We start from the raw sequence: 19875 nt of genomic DNA on the forward strand, positions 1-19875 counted from the left end.
ACATCCTATCTTCATATAATACAAGGCATTCTCTGATCAGACAATTGGAAGCTTGCCTAGAAATTGAGCAAGACTTGGCAAATCAAACCTACCACTGTAGTACGTTGTACTGCCCTGTACACACGGTCAGATTTTCCAACGGAAAATGTGTGATAGGACCTTGTTTTCGGAAATTCTGACCGTGTGTAGGCTCCATCACACATTTTCCATCGGATTTTCCGACACACAAAGTTTGAGAGCAGGATATAAAATTTTCCGACAACAAAATCCGGAAATTCCGATCTTGTGTACACAAATCCGACGGACAAAGTGCCACACATGCTCAGAATAAATAAAGAGATGAAAGCTATTGGCCACTGCCCCGTTTATAGTCCCGACGTACGTGTTTTACGTCACTGCGATTAGAACGATCGGATTTTCCGACAACTTTGTGTGACCGTGTGTATGCAAGACAAGTTTGAGCCAACATCCGTCGGAAAAAATTCTAGGATTTTGTTGTCGGAATGTCCGAACAAAGTCCGACCGTGTGTACGGGGCATACTAGTATGTAATACTGTGACATCACAGCCCTTTATCTCCACCTTGTCCAGTCAGAGAATGCCTTATATTCATTGAAAATAATGGAAAGTGTAGAATTTATGTATCCAATAAAAATAATACCTGGAGTTCATCTTTATTCTCTCTTAAAACATTTTAAATTGCTATCCAGACATCTGTAAACAGCAGGCTTGATCATGAGCTTGATGACTCAAACAAGTAGCAAAAATGAATACGGCAAAAAATAACTTTTTTTTTCTTTTGCTGTGTATCTTTTTTGTACTGTTGACACTGGACACATGCATGTGTAATTGACTACCTAATTTCTAGACCAATGTAAGTATGCAATACAAATAATTCCTGGATTCAAATTTAAATAAGATAGAGATCAAATAAAGAGGATGCCTACAAACTGTTTGTTCAGACTCTCAATCCACGGTATTTACACAATGCTCCTGCAAACTCTTGGTGTTGGCCTGGTCAGTGCAGACAATACACATTATGTGTCAATGCAACTGCTGTTCCCTGATACCACCACCATCTCCTTGAGAGGATGGAACCCTATACTAAAAAGGTTGTGGTTGTCCATCAAACCTGAACCCAAGGTTGGGAGATTAATCCCACCCAATACTCTGCAAGCTTCCGAACTCAACAATTGGCCAGTCTGTACCAAAGCTGGAGAAAGCTGCCACTCCTGTTTTCTCTGGTCAAAATACCCTGAGTCCTCCAACCTGCATGGGTGAGATCCCTGGGTGACACCAAATCATAATCCCTGCAAAACTGCACACTAATTGCCATTTTACCTTGTGACCTGGCACAGCCCTGTCACAGTGGCAAAGGAAACCTGCTTAATCATAGACTTTAGAGTGTGTGGTATTCTTTGCCAGAGCTGTAGATAGTATGGATATTACTTATCAGAAGCTGATGCCAAGTTCAGAGCAATCATATAACAGACAAACAGACCTAAAAAACAGGAAAAATATATGCTGGCGTGTATTAAGCTACATATAAGCTTTGCATATTAAAGACAATGGTGATGCTGAAGGATGACCATGCCACAGTTGGGAATGTCTTCTTCCAGAAGATGGCATAGACATGTATAATAACTAGACAAAGTAGGAGCCCAACCTGCAGCCAACTGCTGAAGCCTGATTCAAAAGAAGGAGACATTTTATTCCTAAACCACCCAAAGATCCAAAGAGCCCTAAGGCCACTTTCACACTGAGGCGCTTTGCAGGCGCTTTAGCGCTAAAAATAGCGCCTGCAAGGCGCCTCTCCTGTCACTCCAGTGTGAAAGCCCGAGTGCTTTCACACTGGAGCGGTGTGCTTGTGGCACGTTAAAAAAGTCCTGCAAGCAGCATCTTTGGGGAGGTTTAGGAGCAGGGTATACCCTGCTCCTAAAACGCCCTGCCCATTAAATTCAATGGGTAGTGCTGCCGAAGCGCCTGCAAAGCGCTTCAGGCAGCAGCGCTTTGCGGGCACTTTTAACCCCCTTTTAACCCTCGGGGGGTTAAAAGCGCACTAGCGCTTTACCGCTACTGCCCCCCCACTGCCTCAGTGTGAAAGTGCCCTTAGTTCACGATTTTTTTTAAACCCATGAGCACCTCAGGCCCTTAAGAAAGGGGTAAAGTACAACCCCTTGGAACATGTTCAAACAAATAGAATAAAAAATGAAATAAAAAAGATGCTCCTTTATTAGATTTCATATTTGTTAAATCCTTGTGGTTACTTCAACGATCAAAGGTGAAGCTTCAGGTCAATCCATAAACCAAATAATTAAGCTAGGTGCTTCAGTGGATTACAGTGTAATTGACATTGAACACATCGACAAAGCAATGCATCACCCATTTTAACTATCAATGCTTTGTTTATTACTACTGCATAAAAAAAAATAGTAATGTGTATGTTCACTACATAATGTATACACAGCAGAAGACTGCAGTTTTAGATCTCCAGGTAATCTTTTTTTTTTTTGGGGGGGGGGGGGGACACAGAGTACAAACGGGTTAATGCTGTCAGTTTTGTCTAGCTGCCCTTTGAGAGATTTCCTCTTGTTGTTTATTCCTGTGATACCAGGACAAACATTTTTGGATGTTTAGCTGTTGAGGCAGGAAGAGAAGGGCAAATTTGTGTAATGAGAAAACATCAATAAAAAACAGAGAAAATACTGAACATCCACAGCTTTGCATAATATAGTCTGGCTGACTATATCCGGTATATATATATATATATATATATATATATATATATATATATATATATATATACAAAATACAAATGGGTTACAGCACAGTAAGCATGCTTTAGAGCAGGGGTAGGCAATCTTTGAGAGGTGAAGATCATCTACCTGAACAACATGAAAGAGATCAAAGGTCACTAGGGTTTGGCGCCCTTTATGTTTTAAAGAATTTAACTAGCCAGGCCTAACCAAATAGTAAGGAAAACTTAGAAAAATAGAAAAAAAAAACAAATGTCATTGTAAAAATATAAACTTACACTACCTTAAAAGTGGACAGTGTTAGTCAGTAGAGCAGGGAACAATGCCAGTAGGGTAGTGGAAGATGTGTGGACAATGTCAGTAGGGCAGTGGATGGTGTCAGTAGGGCAGTGGATGTTGTCAGTAGGGCAGTGGACAGTGTAAGTAGAGCAGGTTACAGTGTCAGTAAATGCCACTGGTCGGTAAGGAAGGATCGTGGTCTACATGGGTTGCCGACCCCTGATTTAGGGCATCCCTGCCCCTTTAATTACTGACTTGCACTATAAAGTAGAAATTTAGATAGATATGTGTTCAGGTCTTAAATGACTTCCATAGATACAGTACAACACAATAGATAGTAAAGAGATATAACCACATTATGACTCTTAGAAATTCATAACAAACGTGTGCAGGTTACAATGATTCCTGTACAGTGATTCCTGTCCAGATTCCTAGTTTGCATATATTGCAATACATGTTCAATCACTCCACCTGAATCAAAGTGATCAATTTTTGACCTTTTTCTACTCTACTTTACTCTACTCTACTGGTGGCAATATGGGGCAGACAGACACAGTTGCAAGAGATCTATAGGCTCAGGTCTAGTTAATGACCTGCACAATGCAAACCAAAAATCCATGTTTTTATGCAAAAGTTTGCTTGAAATATGTAACAATGTATAGCGGTGTGCAAGTAGTAAATACAGTCAGGTCCATAAATATTGGGACATCGACACAATTCTAATCTTTTTGGCTCTAAACACCACAATGGATTTGAAATGAAACGAACAAGATGTGCTTTACTTGTATATGTGCCTCCCACTTTTTAAGGGACCAAAAGTAATGAGACAATTGGCTGCTCAGCTGTTCCATGGCCAGGTGTGTGTTATTCCCTCACTATCCCATTTAGAAGGAGCAGAAAAAAAAGGTCCAGCATTCATTTCAAGTGTGCTATTTGCATTTGGAATCTGTTGCTGTCAACTCTCAATATGAGATCCAAAGAGCTGTCACTATCAGTGAAGCAAGCCATCATTAGGCTGAAAAAACAAAACAAACCCATCAGAGAGATAGCAAAAACATTAAGTGTGGCCAAATCAACTGTTTGGAACATCCTTAAAAAAAAAAAAGAACGCACCGGTGAGCTCAGCAACACCAAAAGACCTGGAAGACCGTGGAAAACAACAGTGGTGGATGACTGAAGAATTCTTTCCCTGGTGAAGAAAACACCCTTCACAATAGTTGGCCAAATCAAGAACACTCTCCAGGAGGTAGGTGTATGTGTGCCAAAGTCAACAATCAAGAGAAGACTTCACCAGAGTGAATACAGAGAGTTCACAACAAGATGTAAACCATTGGTGAGCCTCAAAAACAGGAAGGCCACATTAGAGTTTGCCAAAGAACATCTAAAAAAGCCTTCACAGTTCTGGAACAACATCCTATGGACAGATGAGACCAAGATCAACTTGTACCAGAGTGATGGGAAGAGAAGAGTATGGAGAAGGAAAGGAACTGCTCCATTCCTGAGTGTTTCTGAGCCTCTCCGAGTGTTTCCAAGTGCATCTGAGCGGTTTCCGAGTGTTTCTGAGTGTCTCCGGCGCCCCCCCACCTCTCTCCACATGCGGTACTGCATACAGTAGAAATCACCGTGGAATGAATTATCTGAGTTTCCATTAATTCTTTGGGGAAACTCGCTTTCATATACAGTGTTTTGGATTACAAGCATTCTTCTGGAATGAATTACGCTCGTAATCCAAGGTACCACTCTACTTGATTTTCATTGTAGAAAGAAAGCCACAAGCATGTGCAGCTTTTACAACTGCATAAAGTGGCTAATTTGATTACTCAAAAATGTGGATTAAATTCTGATAATTAAAAGAAATCTATGATTTAATAATTGATATTGATGATATGATTTATCTCCAATAGTTTATTTGTTCTATGCTTTAATTTTAAAGTACACTGAGACATTAAACTGTGAAAATTTCAAATAAAAAAGGGGATTGTTCTAAAACCTTTGGAAGGTATATAATATTTTCTTGTTTTAACCTTTTTTTATTTTTTTTTACATTTCTTCATTTGCTTTTCGATTTCTGGTCTATGCCAAGATGATGTCATACATCCCAGGTGCCCAGGTGCCTTCATGGGCATATTGTTTTCTTTCATTTGGAAGAGGGGAGGAGTGGCTTTAACAGCTAATCACACCCTCCATGCCAGAGTTAATGGCAGATGGGTTCCATGGAAGTAAGTGCCACACTAATCATCTGCCCTTACTCAAGATGGCCATGGATAGGGTTTTTTTTTTAAATGAATTATCAACAAAATAAAGCATGGAGACATGGATGAGTGACTTAGAATATTAAAAATTAATGAAATAGCATTTTCAATTTGTGGTGAGATATTGTGCTGAGATACAGTTAATTCTGCTTTAAGAGCCCTTTCACACTGAAAGTGCGGGAGCGTCGGTGGTAAAGCGCCGACAGTTTTAGCAGGGCTTTACCAATGCTTTTCTGTCACTAGCAGGGCGCTTTTAACCCCCGCTATTGGCCATATAGTGGGTTCAGGCGCTTTGCAGGCGCTTCGGTGGTGCTGCTCACTGATTTCAATGGGCAGGGGCGCTTTAGGAACGATGAATACAACGTTCCTAAAGCGCCTCAAAGATGCTGCTTGCAGGACTTTTTTTTTACGCCCTGCCAGCGCAGCGCCTCAGTGTGAAAGCACACAGACTTTCACACTGGGATTGCAGGGGAGGCATTTTTCAGGCGCTTTATGGGCGCTATTTTTTGCTCTAAAGCGCTTGTAAAACGCCTCCTGTGTGAAAGGGGTCTTACCGGTGTCACAAATGGATCCATGGTCTACTGACCATCGATTTTAGTGACCTGCAGTATGAGACATGGCTGCAGGTCATGGGCCTCACTGATGATAATAATGGTGAAACTGCCATTTCTGTAACCAGTCATCATTTATTAGCACTGTATTGGAAGGTTTAAAATTATTAGGTGTGGAATACGTGTTCAAAGCTGAACTCCAGGCAGATCTAAAGAACACAAATTATCGCAATTCTGTGTTTATAAATACAGCAATAAATGCATTTATTAACCACTTAAGGACCAGGCCTATTTTGACACCTGTTGTTTACAAGTTAAAATAATTTTTTTTTTTGCTAGAAAATTACTTAGAAACCCCAAACATTATATATATTTTTTCAGACACCCTAGAGAATAAACTGGCGGTAGTTGCAACGTGTCACACCATATGCGCAGAGGTCTTACAAACAAAATTTTTGTGGAAAAAATACACTTTTTTTAACTTCAAAAATAATAATAAGTTAGCCCAATTTTGTTCTATTATTGTGAAAGATGATGTTACGCCGAGTAAATTGATACCCAACATGTCATGCTTCAAAATTGCGCCCGCTCGGAGAATGTCGACAAACTTTTGCACTTAAAAATCTCCATAGTCGACGTTTAAAAATTTCTACAGGTTACCAATTTTGAGTTACAGAGGAGGTCTAGGGCTAGAATTATTGCTCTTACTCTAACAATTGTGGTGATATCTCATATGTGTGGTTTGAACACTGCTCGCTTCTGCACACAAGCTCGGAGGGATTGGGCGCTTTAAATTTTTATTTTTATTTTCTTATTTATTTTACTTCTTATTTTTTGATCTTTACACTGTCTTTTAAAAAATAAATAAATATGGGATCACTTTTATTCCTATTACAAAGAATGTAAACATCCCTTGTAATAGAAAAAAGCATGACAGGACCTCTTTAACCACTTCCCTACCCGCCCATTGTCATATGATGTCCGCAGGAACACTCTGTCCCCAGGGCGGGCGTCATATGATGTCCTTGGCTTCCCAGCGGTATAGGGGGTGCGCGCGTGTGATGTGCGTGCCCGGCGTCCTCGAATTTTGCCGGGCACCTGCGATTGCTGGTGAGAGAACACGAATGTTTAAACACACAGATCCAGGACCTGTCAGGGGAGAGGAGACAGATCGTGTGTTCCTAGTATATAGGAACACTGATCAGTCTCCTCCCCTAGTCAGTCCCCTCCCCCACAGTTAGAATCACTCCCTAGGTAACACAGTAAACCCCATAGTGGTAATTCATTCGTTCCCCGCCAGTGACATTTATACAGTATTCAGTGCATATTTATAGCACTGATCGCTGTATAAGTGTCACTGGTCCCAAAATAGTGTCAAAAGTGTCCGATCTGTCCGCCAAAATGTCACAGTCACGATAAAAATCGAAGATAGCCACTAGTTAAAAAAAAATAATAATAATAAAAATGCCATAAATCTATCCCCTATTTTGTAGGCGCTATAACTTTTGTGCAAATTAATCCATATGCGCTTGTTGCAATTTTTTTTTACCAAAAAATTTGGGAAGAATACATATCGGCCTAAACTGAGGAAAAAAAAAATTATTTTTTCTTAAATTGGGGATATTTATTATAGCAAAAAGTAAAAAATATGTGTTTTTTTCAAAATGTACGCTGTTTTTTTGTTTATAGCGCAAAAAATAAAAAAACGCTGAGGTTTTAAAATACCACCAAAAGAAAGCTCTATTTGTGGGGAAAAAAATGAGAAAAATTTTATTTGGGCACAGTGGTTAATGTGGTCAAAAAGACCTCAGATCTCACATTTCCACTTAAAAGCAATATAAAAATAAAAAATAAAAATGTCTTTTTTTTTTCAATTAAAAAAAATTGTCCATTTAAGGCCGTTGGGCAGAAGTGACGTTTGATGTCGCTCCTGTCATCCAATGGCATGAGTCAAGTGGGGGCCATCATTCCCTCACCTTACTTAGTGCCAAGCAGGGGAAAGCATTGGATCGTCTCCTCCGCTACCAACAGATCCGATAAGTGGGGGAGACGATCGGAAGACGGTGGGGGGGGGGTCACCTCTCCCACCACCGATAAAAGTGATCTTGTGGCGAATCCACTGCGGAGACCGCTTTTATCTTAATGCGGACCGCCCGCCATTGATGAAAATACCGGGGTTATGGCAGCCATCTGCTGCCGTAACAACAGTATTTAACGTCAAAAGACCGTCGACAGCAGGTGGTCCAGAAGTGGTTAAAATGCAAGCTTTGTAGGTATTTAAATATGCCTCTTGCCATCCATTGTACAGCAGGGCTCAAACTGGATGAGAAAGAAGCAGCACAAGCAGCCAATTAGTTTTACAGAGAGGGAGAAGACCTGTAAGTGTTCTTTTACTTCAGAAGATAATAATCATGTTTACTGCCCTGCCAGACAGGAATGTGCTTTGTGACAGATATGTGCAACTCTCTGGACTGGATTGACAGAAATGCAAATCCTTTGGCAAGTAAAATAGCTCCTTTATATGCATTTCATCTATGTACTTAGCTGTTTGCCTAGAGTTCAGCTTTAAAGTGGTTGTAAACCCCATTCATGAAATCTGAGCTAGGTACATGTATCTGCAGTGTTTACTTATCTCTCTCCAAAGCCCTAAGTCCCGTGTCTTTCTGCTGCTCCATTCCTCTGTTATTAGCATGAGAACTTCTGACAAGTTTTCCGACGCAGGTGATAAAAGCAGCTGGAAATTTGTGTCGGGGAGGGAACTTAAAGATGGATAAGCAGAGAGCTGGTCTATTCACAGCACAGCTCTGCATGTTTTATCCTTCCTCTGCCTATGTGAAAGGGGAGGGTGTGTGCCTTTCCTTCAATCAGCTTACACACAGTGTATGCCCAGACTCCCCTCCCACTACTGAAACAGGAAGAAAAATTTCTAACACGCTGTGCACTTTCTAAATAATGTAGAAAGGGAAAGACAGCAGATATATATTGTGCACAATGGGAAATTTTATTTAGTTTCGGTTCGTTGTCTATTTGTAAAATACATGATTTCGTTCTGTTATATTCGTTATGTTACGCTAATTCGTTATTGAATATTTCGTTATTATTCATAGAGTGCCGATGTTCGTTATACTGAATCTCGAATCATGTTGAATTAATTTGTTATATGCGCTGTCATTTCTTTTGTATTAGTTGAAATTCGATATTTATGTATGTATATATATTCGTGATAATGCTTCGTAGTTTGGAAAGTCGTTTGTTTATTGAATCTATTTAACACACACAATGACAATATCTCTTCTCCTCTGCTGAAATACAATACAACACCCTTCTCACTCAGTTCTCAGGAATGCACTTTACCAGTAATCCAACCTCCAGCACAAAATGAATCAGCTGATTGGTCTGTAATGCCGCGTACACACGAGCGGACTTTACGGCAGACTTTGTCCTGCGGACTTTTCAACTGACTTTACGTCGGACTTTCCGAATGAACGGACTTGCCTACACACGATCAACCAAAGTCCGACGGATTCGTACGTGATGGCATACGACCGGACTAAAACAAGGAAGTTCATAGCCAGTAGCCAATAGCTGCCCTAGCGTCGGTTTTTGTCCGTCGGACTAGAATACAGACGAGCGGACTTTTTGACCGGACTCAAGTCCATCAAAGATCTGAAACATGTTTCATTTCTAGGTCGAACTTTTGGGGAAAAAAAGTCCGCTGGAGCCCACACACGATCGAATTGTCCGACGGACTCCGGTCTGCCGAACCAAGTATGCCGTAAAGTCCGGTTGTGTGTACGCGGCATAAGATTTACTTTGAGTTGACCTTTTGTTTCATTAGATCTTTAACAAACTACCGAATCATGTCGAATTCATACACTATATTCGCTATAATTTCTTTCGTAGTAGTTGAAATTTCGTTATTTTTTTATTCGGATATTCGGATGCATCCGAATGTCCGAAAGATGCAAAATTCGGACAAATTTCGATTTGTTACGAAACGAATTGCACATGTCTAATCTGAGGCTAATTGCTTCACTAGGTATATGTGAGGGTTTAATACATGATATATTTGTATGTAGTTTAGCTTTTTATAAACTCCCATACATTACAAGAATTGAAGTTGCTTTCCAGGCAGATATCAAAACACTTTCCTTACAGTTTCAACTAAAATGGAAAAACTATACAGAACAGGGGCAAGCGTAATCCTCTGCCAGCAGAGAGATTAGATGGCTCTAAATACCCTGAATAGAGCCAGTAAGTAAAGTAAAATGGGGGGGTAAGTAAAACGGGGGGCTAGGGGGCCCGGTGACTGCAAGGTGTTTTTTCCCCTTAATGCATAGGATGCATTAAGGGGAAAAAACACAAAAGCCTTTACAACCCCTTTAAGTTAGGTTAGCTTAGTTTAATAGATACAACGCTATAGAAAATGAAATCTTTCCTTTTCTTGCAATATCTATTCAGATGGTCAGTTATTAGCTGTGCATTGAAATGGATGGTATTATTATACATATTTATTTCCTTTTCCTATTTATTGTATGTGTCTTATTGATGCATCAAGCTTTTTCTTCTAGCATAATATTTTTATGACAACTTAACGACCTACTTAGAGAATAATTCAGGCAGCTTCCAAAGCCCTTCGCATTATCTCTTGCCATTTAAATGCCTGTTGTCCTCACGCAGTATTTGGAGTTGTTAAGTGATGCCTTGCATTGTGCATCTCTCATTTTGGCACTTCCATTTCACACTTCATAATTTTGTTTCAACCTCGAAATGGAAGGGATATACTTTCCCGGGTGCTGCTGCAATGAAATTGTTGGAAGTGCAATTAAGTTCTAATTTTAAGAAAGGGAAGAATATGCAATCTTTGCAGGCAAGCTATGGGTGACACCTCATTTTGCTTCCGTATTGTTAGACTTCATAGCCATGCCGAGCAAATGGTCCAATTGATAACATGACATTAGGAGGAAATATGTACAAGGCTGAGTAATGTGGGTAGCATTTTGAGCAAATGTTAATGAAACAGATCACTATGCTTTTATTAAATAAAGTTATTACAGTCATTTTTGTGGATGTCATGGTTTTTAAAAGAACTCTGATTACTAGGAAATGAACTAGTTTGTTGTTGTTTCTTGTTATAGCTAGAGATGCACAAGGTGATCCCTGATAGATTCAATGCGGACTGTGCTACTTTGTGCATATACAAGAACAGCTTTCCACCTCCTGATGAGATGAACAGATAGCTGAAGATTAGGGATGAGCTTCATGTTCAGATCAATAGTGAATTTGACCCAAACTCTAGCTGTTCGAGCAGATTTGACCAGTTCTTCCCTCTGAATCTTTGGCTCCTTCACTCGGAAGTCATTCATTATTGGTGGTATTACTAATGCCGCTAAATTACAGCTTCCCACCTGCTGGCTTGTGTTCCATTGTATACAAGCTGGCAAGTATCCCAGGTAATGTCATTGAGCAAATAATGGTTCAGTGGCCACTGGCTTACTAACAGAAGGCAGTGGGGAAGAAACTGCCATTTAGCAGCAACATTTTTTTTTATGTCATTTTTGCTGAAGTACATCCTACAGGTGCATTATTCAGTATACCAAAAAAATGTAAATGGCAGTTTACACTTTTTTTAGCTGCTCTTTTCTGGAACTTCCAGCAAGGTAGAATCCTGCTTATACAAGCTTCTGTACGAACATTTTTATTTTTTATTTTTGCATTGGTAAATGTCCCCCATGGCAGTGTACAGCTACCCATGCCCTTTTTTTACCAAAAGCTAGAAAATCGGCTATGAAAAGGCCAGCAACAAATCACAAGATTTAGCTCCAACAGACTGTAATTGGGTTTAGGAATTATAGTATGTTTTCATTTGTGTATTTCAGATTGGGTTTGTAGATCCTTCAGCAAACTGAATCCAGAGTAGTTTGCCCATCACTACTGAAGATATGGCAGTTTTCAGCTGTAATAAATGAATGCAGTTCTAGAAATCTGTGAGACAGTCAGTGTAGAACAAGGAACTTGTAGAACAGGGGTCAGCAACCTTTTTCCACTTAAGGGCCAGATTCAATGTATGTGAATGCATGGAGGGCCGCATTCACCTGCTAAACAAATGAAGATAACAATAAGATACCTAACATGTCATGCTTTAAAACTGTGCACACTCGAAGAATGGCAACAAACTACAGTACTTAAAAATCTCCATAGGCGGCGCTTTAAAAATGTCTACAGATTACCAGTTTAAAGTTACAGAGGAGGTCTAGTACTAGAATTATTGCTCTTGCTCTAATGATTGCGTTCATACCTCACTTGTGTGGTTTGAATGACATCGCTTCCGGGTTACTAGGTCCACGACCCGATCAAAGCGGGTTCTGGCTGGTCGCTTGGGCCTCCCGGTGGGATGGGAGAGCCCAGGAGAGGTGCAGAAGGTGGCAGGAGGGGGGACATCCCCTCCCACTGCTTGGGATAACAGCTGAGCGGCTTCTTAGCCGCATCTGTTGTTATCCCAAGAAAGTCAACTGCCGGCTCTACAAAAAATGTCTGTGGGTCGAGTGTACGTGTATTCATCACGTGCACTGACGGGCCAGACATTTAGCAGGGCCGTAGATTGCCAACCACTGTTTTAGAACAAGGAACACTGTAGAACAAGGAACTTCTTGGAAGAGACCATGAAGCACTTACAATACAGCAAAGTCCGCTTTTCTCAGTCCTCCAGCCTACTGTACACTGCTGCTGGTAAACGGACCCTTAGGAGCAGTTGAGCATTTTTTTCAGCTGCCCCTGTACTCTCCTCTATGTTATCTTATTAGTACATGTACACAGGGTAATTTACAGTAGTTTCTAGGCAGTTGAGTTTAGAAGCATTTTTTTGGAACGCAAAAAAAAAAATGGGTTCAGGACAGACATTCAGAGGCATTTGAAATGCCAAATGCTTGTAACAGCTTGTAAACTCATGTAAAAGCTGTAACCTAAGTTTAAGCATGTTTTCGTTTATAAGCATTCCTAAAGAGGAACATGTAAGATACGGGAGAAACACAATTTTCACCACATGCTGTTGCCTGCAAGGGGGTGGGGGTGGGAGAGGGTGAGACAGGCAGGCAGAGAAAGAGACAGGCAGAGAGAGAGAGAGAGAGACACTCACAGGCAGAGAGAGGAACAAGCAGAGAGAGAGACAGGTAGAGAGAGAGAGACAGGCAAAGAAAGAGAGACAGGCAAAGAGAAAGACAGGCAGAGAGAGAGAGGCAGAGAAAGGCAGAGAGAGAGGGGAGACAGGCAGAGAGAGAGAGAGAGAGGGGGGAGAGACGGGAGAGAGAGAGAGGGGGGAGAGAGAGAGAGGCAGAGAGAGAGAGAGAGAGAGACAGGCAGAGAGAGAAAGACAGAGACAGGCAGAGAGAGAGAGAGACAGCAGAGAGTGGCAGAGAGAGACAGGCACACAGAGAGAGAGGCAGAAAGACAGGCAGAGAGAGAGAGACAGGCAGATAGAGAGAGAGACAGGCAAAGAGAGAGACAGCAGAGAGAGAGGGGCAGAGAGAGAGACAGGCACAGACAGAGAGAGAGAAATTGTCAGAGCGCAAGAGAGAGAATCCATAGTTAAAGCACACTGCTCTCTCTTCTCACAGAATGGCTGAAATACTTAATAATTTACATGTTTCTCCTGCATTGTGGACATTTGGGAGGGTCTCCTGAGGTTATCTTTAAAAAAGCTTCTAACCTCAAATGCTGATAACTGCTGCTAAACTCAGCATGTAAAAGCTGTTAACAAAGGTTTTTCACTGTCGTTTATCAGCTGTCAGTTTCCAGCGTTCAGAAACGGTTGCCCCTTGTACATGAGGCCTAAACAGACAGAAGAAGTGAAATTCACTCCAGCTTCTACACATTGTCCTTTAACGAGTTCTGGACCAGCCGCCGCAGTTATACTGTGCCAAGTTGGCTCGGCTGGGCGAAGCGTCGTAGCTGTACGGCGGCTGCGATGTTTGGATTTGCTTCAGAACCGATCAGTCCCCAGGCTCAGACCAATGATTTATGGCCTGGGCCTGGTGATCAGTGTTGGCAAATGAAATCCTCCCCTGCCTGTGTAAGTGTAAACACAGGCAGGGGAAGTGATGTCATCTACCTTCGTGGAACTCTTTTCCATTCTAGAGAGAGGAGAGAAGACATCTCACAGTAAGTTGCACCAACACTACACTGACACAGTAAACGTAGGCACACTTGTCACCCCCCTGATCACCCCCCGATTGCCCCCCCCCAGTTAACCCCTTCACTCCCTGTCACTGTGTCACCCAGTGCAGTGTTCATATTTTTTTTTTGATCACTGTACTGGTGTCATTTTTGACAATAATCAGTGTTAGGGTACTTGGTGGTAGGCGCAGATAGGTCTAGGGACCCCCCTAAACCTCCCTAAAAAAAGTTTAACCTCTTGATCACCCCCTGTCATCAGTGATCACTGTATTAGTGTCACGGGTGACGCTGGTTAGCTAGTTAGGGCACCCGCCGTATATTACCTAAATAAAGGTTTAACCCCCTGATCACCCGGCAGGTAATATCAGTTTTAGCTTCAGTAAGGCTCTGTGTCACCCCAGGCAGCGTCAGATTAGTGCCAGTAGCGCTAACAACAGTATAGTGTCTGAACGGATCAATATCTGATCTGATCAGATCTATACTAGCGTCCCCAGTAGTTTAGGGTTTTCCAAAAACGTAGCGTTAGCAGGATCAGCCCAGATACCTGCTAGTACCTGCATTTAGCCCCTCCACCCAGCCTAGCCCACCCAAGTGCAGTATCAATTGATCACTGTCACTTACAAAACACTAAACACATAACTGCAGCATTCCCAGAGTCAAGCCTGATCCCTGCGAACACTAACAGTTTTTTTGGTAGCGTTTGAAGCAGTCGGCGACAGTCAGGTGCTCTTTTTTCCTTTGAGTCTCACTAATGTACCAGTAAATTTAGAGGCCAAAATGTCCAATCAAAGTTACACTAGTGAAGAGGCATACACGTTTCTGAGCCTGAAAGATGAGAGTGAAGAGGAAGTCACCCATCTGTCCAATTCTGGCTCAGAATACGAACCAGTAGCAGCAAACCGACAGATAGCTCTGACGATGGAGTAGTGGTCCCTGCCAAGGTCAGGGGTACCCGACCCTGTTATTCTGCTGTGGTTGAGGTGTAAGAACCGCAGGGCTCTCATATGGAGCAGAGAGCCAGTACTAGTGCCGCTCATCCTTCTGGTGAACTGGCAAACACCAGCGGCCTAGTACATCCTGGTCTTACATCCAGCACTGCAGTAACACTTGGTGACTTGGCGAGTCCCATAAGTGCAGTTCAAGCTGGTGAGGTGGCTAGAACAAGTAGTGTCCCGCAGCCACCAAGAAGAAGACAAAGACAGGCCCGTCGAGCCTATAGTGCCCTTCCTGCTGCATTTGCCAATCCGAATTGCGAGCCCACCACTTCTGCAACAACCATACTTGCCCCATTCACTGGCCAACCCGGAATTCAAGTGGAAACAGTTGATTTTACGTCACTTGATTTTCATTCGCTGTTTTTCACAGAAGATCTCTTTAGATCTGTTGTGGACCAAAGCAATTTCTATGCTGGTCAATTCATCACTGCTAATCCCCAGTTGACCCTTGCCAGAGATTGGAAACCTATTACAGTTACCGAATTTAAGACCTACCTGGGCCCATCCCTCCTCATGGGCATAGTTAAAAAAGGGAATTGCGGTCATATTGGTCCACTGACCCAATTCACCATATGCCCGTGTTCACTGCCTCCATGACCAGGACACGATACGAGCAGATCTTGCGATTTATGCATTTCAATGACAATGAACTCTGTCCTCCTCGGGGTGACCCTGGATATGATCGGCTCCACAAAATTTGGCCCCTCATAAACCACTTAAACCAGCAGTTTGCAGCCTTGTTTACTGTTTTCTGGCCACTTATCTGTCAAACAGTATCTTCCCAGCAAGCGTGCCAGATATGGGGTCAAGATATATAAGCTCTGTGACAGGGCAACAGGCTATACATATAGTTTTATGGTTTACGAGGGAAGAGATAGTCACGTGGAGCTGGAGAACTGCCCAGACTACATAGGGAGCGCTGGTAAGATTGTGTGGTATATGGACAATTATTACACAAGTGTGCCACTTTTTAGTCACCTTTTTGAGTGTGGAATTGGCGCATGTGGTACCGTGCAATCTAATCACCAGGGCTTCCCCCAACGGCTTGTAGAGTTCCCACTTAGAAGGGGGGAGAGAGCCTGCTTGAAATGTAATAATTTGTTAGCAGTGAAGTGGAGGGATTCACGGAATGTTTTCGTTCTGTCCTCCCTTCATGCAGATACGACAGTCCAAATTCCTACGTCGACTGGTGTTGTGGAGAAACCCCTCTGTGTCCACAAATATAACCTTAACATGGGAGGGGTGGACCTCAACGACCAGTTGTTGGCACCGTATCTAATTGCCCATAAGGCCATACGCTGGTATAAAAAATTGTCTCCATATTTATTACAATTGGCACTGCTGAATGCTTTTGTGCTATACAAAGCTACAGGACAAACTGGATCCTTCCTAAAATTCCAGGAAGAGATCGTCACAGCCCTTCTGTTTCAGACGATGCTATGACCCACCTTCCCAACGCAAATGCAGTGAGATTACTGCATGAGAGGCATTTTCAGTATGTCCTCCCTGGTACCCCTGCCCACAGAACACCCCAAAGAAGATGTTGTGTCTGCAGAAAATGCAGATTTAGGGGTGACACCCACTTTTATTGTCCCCCCTGACCAATCTGGTCTCTGCATCGGTGACTGTTTCAAACGCTACCACACACTAGTGGAGTATTAGCATAGGGTACAGCACTACACAGTCCTAGGGCACACTTACACAGGGTCTCGAAAGATGAGATGGCCATCACATTTTGAGAGACCCTAATCTGGAATGTTTACAGTTTATATAAAAGTGCAAAAAAACCCACAAAAACACAAAAAAATAAAAAAGCCGAAAATATTTGTGGTTTTATTTTTCTTCTCTCTTTATTGTTCTCTCTCTTATGTCCACTCTCTATTGTCCGCTCTATTGTTCGATCTCTATTGTTCTATATCTATTGTTGTCTCTCTATTGTTCCTGTATTTTAGAACTGTAATGTTTTATTTTTACTATGCTTTATTGTATTTGCTTTGCGGGTATGGTATGTCTTCCTGTTATACTGCAATCTTACTTTGTTTTATTGTTAACCATCATTTGTCTAGCAGGTACGCCGTTCAGCTGCAGCACGGGTTTATGTATTCTGACAGCAAGAGCATTTGCTCCCACGATACGTATCTCAGCATCTCATTCAATCAGGTGCTCGGGTCTGGTTACCTGTCACCTGATTGGCTGAAACAACAGGCGCTGTGATTGGATGCCTGATAGAGAGGACTGGAGACTTCGAGGAGCGTGGACATGGAGGACGCCACTGTGACCCGCTGCGAGACAGGTAAGTCCCGACTCCCGGGCGATGCACACTGGCATCATTTGATGGGGCACGGTAGCGGCAATTGATGGGCACAGTAGCGGCAATTGATGGGCACACTGGCAACAATTGATGGGGCACACTGGCAGCAATTGATGGGGCACAGTAGCGGCAATTGATGGGCACAGTGGCAACAACTGATAGGCACACTGACAGCTATTGATGGGTACATTGGCAGCAATTGATGGGTACAGTAGCTGCATTTGATAGCACAGTGGCGGCAATTTACGGGTACAGTGGCTGCATTTGATGGCACAGTGGCTGCGTTTGATGGCACAGTGGCTGCGTTTGATGGGCACAGTGGCTGCATTTGATGGCACAGTGGCTGCGTTTGATGGGCACAGTGGCTGCGCTTGATGGGCACAGTGGCTGAGTTTGATGGGCACTGTGGCTGCAATTGATGGTTTTTTTTCAGTTTGCGCCCCCAAAAATTTTGAGCACCAGCCGCCACTGTCCGGCAGCCTTTGCAGATGTCAGCTTGTAATTTTCAATGAACTACCACCGCGCAGTGAGCGCTGTGGTAGTTCACTCTTTCTTACTGTCAGCATGTATCGGCTTTACAGCAGGGATATTAAATTCTAATACCCAGAGGTCCAGTTAGTAAAATGTTATTCCTGCAGAGTTCCGAATAGCATGTTTGATTAATAATAGCACCTCCGCGCATCGGCAAACGCAGCACCATGCAGCTCAGCGTGGCACAATTCAAAATATGGTCAGGGACTTATTATTTTCTGCGTTTCTGCATGTAAGGCAGCCTATTGAAATGAATAGGCATGCACAACACAGGTTGCAATGATGTAAACCTAACCCCAGATCCTTCATCCTCCACATCACAATCCCATTAATACATCAGTTACTTCAGTCCCCCTGCACATCACTTCCCCTCCCCCTTCATATGACCCCCCCTCCCCTTCTCATCCCTCTCCTCAATCCACCTTTATATCACCCCCCTCCCCTTCACATCCCTCTCCTCATTCCACCTTTATATCACCCCCCTCCCCTTCACATCCCTCTCCTCAGTCCACCTTTATATCACCCCCTCCCCTTCACATCCCTCTCCTCAGTCCACCTTTATATCACCCCCCTCCCCTTCACATCCCTCTCCTCAGTCCACCTTTATATCACCCCCCTCCCCTTCACATCCCACTCCTCAGTCCACCTTTATATCACCCCCTCCCCTTCACATCCCTCTCCTCAGTTCACCTTTATATCACCCCCCTCCCCTTCACATCCCTCTCCTCAGTCCACCTTTATATCACCCCCCCTCCCCTTCACATCCCTCTCCTCAGTCCACCTTTACAGCACCCCCCTCCTCCTTCACGTTACTGTCATGGCTCCTCTTCATAACACCCCAGTATTCCTTTTACATTCCAGTCCTCTTTCATACAGTATCAGCCCCCCCATTCATTTCACCCCCACTCCTTTATATTCCTGTCCTCTGATCCCCCTTTTATATCACCCCAACTTCCTTCCCATCCAACACAGCAGTGGCATAGTCCTCTCCCCTGTCTTACCTTACACAGGGCTGAGCACGGCAGACACAGCAGGCCTAGAGCTGATGTCAGAAGCCCTAACAGTTCTGAATGGAGCACAGAAGCTGCACTACTTTTTCTGTTAATCAGATTGTGATTGGTTGCTAGGAACTCCTATCAACCAATCACCTGCTGCTTAGCTTGAAAAGTTAACTTTGCAGCTCTGCCCTCGTCCAGAACTGTCTTGCCTCCTGATGACGATAGCAGCCTGTGGGGATGTCAACGGTGGCGATGGCTGGAGGGGGAAGCCGGCTCCTAAATGGCAGGATCGCGGCATGCCGGGAAAGAACAGTGCCTCAGTGCGGATGTGGCCCGCGGTCCACCATTTACTGATGCCCGCTTTAAAGCCTAAGTGTAGTTAAAATTAAAAAAAACAAAAATCAGCACAAAGGACATTACAGCCAGTAGTGTGTGTCCCTTGTGCTGATGCCTGGATGCCTGTTCTGTTAGTAGAATTCCTCTTTCCATAATATCTGTCCCCCCCCACCCCCTCGCACTAGAACATTACAGCAGCAGTGGGCAATACAACTTAAGACCTATAAAAACTATGGTGATGTTGGTTCATATATATAACAGCCAACAGATTTATATTTATAAGAATATGTAAGAACTGCTGCCCCTAATGGTGCAACTACCTGTTTGGGTAGGGTCTGAAATGAAAAGTGTTTACCAGTAGTAGGTGTGGTGCTGTTCTGTTGGTTTAAAATGTGTGGTGCCCTTTAAGTAAATATCTGGTGTTTGATTAGTTCAGTTTTTATACCTGAAAGTGCTTGTTTATTTTGTTTTGAACTTGCTCTTATAAATGAGAAGTGGCAGAGCAAAAGTAAATGAATAAAACCATAAAAATTTGATGAACTTTACAGAAAATATCCTTGGGTAAACAACTTTGGTTATTTTTTATAACCGGTGAATTATTTAGTTAATACATTTTTTTAAAGTGAGAGGTGCTCTTTAAACAAATCGCCGACTATTTGATAAACCTTTGCTGTGCAAAAAAAAAAATTCCTTAG

This window comes from Aquarana catesbeiana, linkage group LG04, assembly GCF_042186555.1.
Source record: "Aquarana catesbeiana isolate 2022-GZ linkage group LG04, ASM4218655v1, whole genome shotgun sequence".
NCBI lineage: Eukaryota > Metazoa > Chordata > Amphibia > Anura > Ranidae > Aquarana > Aquarana catesbeiana.